Source organism: Tupaia chinensis, unplaced genomic scaffold (genome assembly GCF_000334495.1).
Source record: "Tupaia chinensis unplaced genomic scaffold, TupChi_1.0 Scaffold000623_1, whole genome shotgun sequence".
Taxonomy (NCBI): Eukaryota; Metazoa; Chordata; class Mammalia; order Scandentia; family Tupaiidae; genus Tupaia; species Tupaia belangeri.
In genome coordinates, this window is record NW_006160143.1 from 416,728 (window position 1) to 419,138 (window position 2,411).

The window sequence follows — 2,411 nt, forward strand, 5'->3', positions numbered from 1 at the left end:
GACCTTGATCTCACTGTGGGCACTCTTTTGGGGAACTTCCACTCCATTCTCACTTATTGACTACTAAGTGCCAAGTCTGTGTCTTCCACGTGATCCTCCGTCCTAGCTTCTATTCACTCATAGCAAAATTAATTCTTTCAGACTACCACTGTTCTACTACTGTCACCATATCTCATCTAAATGATCACTTGTAGGGCCAACAGGTGGTGTACTAGTTAAGGCACTGGACTCCCACAAGGCCGACACTGGTTTGAGTCCCAGACCTGGAAGTTTGAAACTCACTCCAGGTGTGTATGCGTGCATGACCAAAATCCCGAGAGGAGAATAGAGGAGAATGGATTGTGGCATGGACATTACCCCAGGGGAGATGAAGGGGTGATTTCTCACTTTCTGTCTCTCTAGTGAGTGCACATGCCCTAAAGCAAAAGTCTCTCTTAAAAAAAAAAAGAGAAAAAGAAAAAGAAACGATCACTTATATCCCCCTTGCTAGCCTCCCAATACAGTCAGTTCTCTGCCACCAGCATGATTGTCACTTAGCACAGATCTGACCATGTCCCTTTCTTCAGACCCTTCATTTAGTAAGTCTTTGGATGGCATTCCAGGCATTCCCTCCCTCTCCCTCGCTACCATCTGACTCCTGTTTACCTCAGTATTCTCCTCTTCCACAATACCCTTTCTCACTTGATCCAGAAATTTTGAATTCTCTGCCTGTATTATTATGAAATTTTCAATTCCCTGCCTGTATTATCATTTTACTTTCTTGTGTGTTGTTTTTACCCTTAATCTTTCTTTTCTGCAGTGGGTGATCTTTCACAACTCATTTTTTTTTTTTTTGGAGAGGTTTTTGCTATAGGGCACGTGTGCTTGCCAGAAAGACAGAGAGAGACAGAGAGATAGAAAGCAAGAAATCACCCCCTGGGGGGATGGTCACGCCGCAGTCCCTTCTCCTCCATTTTCCTCTCGGAATCTTGGGCACGCACGCACCCGTGCCCGGTGTGAGTTTAAGCCACCGGGTCTGGGACTTGAACCGCAGTCGGCTACATGAGAGTTCAGCTACATAGCCACTATGCTAACTGCTGGTCCCTTTCACAACTCATTTTGAAACACGTGTATTTTTTTCTCCCAGTGCGCATTTTCCATGAACTTTTTGAAGACCTCTGTGTATGTTCAGATTTGCAAATAAGAGCTGTTTTCAAAGCTCTTATTTATTTATTTTAAAAAAATTGCCAGAGGGCACATGCACTTGCCAGAGAGAGACAAAGAGACCAAGGGAGAAAGAACTCTCCAGTGGGACATAGTCATTCCACAACTCCCTTTTCTCCATTTCTGCATCCTGTCAGGACCCTCAGCATGTGTGCACATGCATCCCATGTGTTTTTCAACCTGCCAGGCTGCGATCTGAACCACTATCGGCCATGTGGGTTCCACTCCCTCTACACAGTGCTTAGCTGTTGAACTATGAGGCTGGCTCTTTCCTTACCTCTTTTGGTCAACTCCTTTGTCCTCTTATATGGGCCATTGAAAGTAGAAAAGATATTAGCTGAGGAAGAAAAGAGTTTATCTATTTATTAGAGAGATTTTTGATACAGGGCACGTGAGCTCACCAGAGAGACAGACAGAAAGTGAGAAATCACCTCCAGGGGTGATGGCCACACCACAATCCCTTCTCCACTATTTTTCTCTCAGGATTTTGGGCACACACACACACACACACACACACACACACACGCCCAGCATGAGTTTTAAGCTGCCAGGTCCAGGACTCAAACCATAGTTGACTACGTGGGAGTCCAGTGACATAACTATTATGCCATTTACTGATTGTTTTAAACTTAAAAGAGATGTTTTAAACCTAATACTTCTCGGCATTTGCCTTGGCTTCTGGTCACATTTACTCTTGTAAGCCTTTCTGGCCCTTAGGCTGGTTTCAGGTCTTTTTAGGTTTTTTGGTTTCTACTGTAGCACTTAATTATGCTGCCTTGTATTTTCTGGTTTGGGTGTATAGTTCCCTCACTCAAGGTATGCCTCTTGTAGCATGGACTATGTCCCATTCACAGTATTCCTAGAACTGGCATACAGTTGGTGCTCAGAAAGCCGTTGTTGAAGGAATAGGTGAGTGAAGGGAAGTCCTTGTCTTCATTAATCTCCTTTAAACCTTCTTGCTCCCCTTTTCCCATCATTTTTTTCATGGCTCTGAGCACCCCTCCTGTGCTATCCCCTGTTAATGTATATATGTCTCGTAGTTTCAGCCTACCTCCTTGTCACTGGCTTCATGGAAAGGTAGTGTGTGTTAATCATTGCTTTGGTATCAAGATATATCTTGATATATTAAATATATATGTTTGTGCATATATATTTATATATATATTTACAGATTTTTCTTCCATTCTTTAATTGTATTTATTGTACTT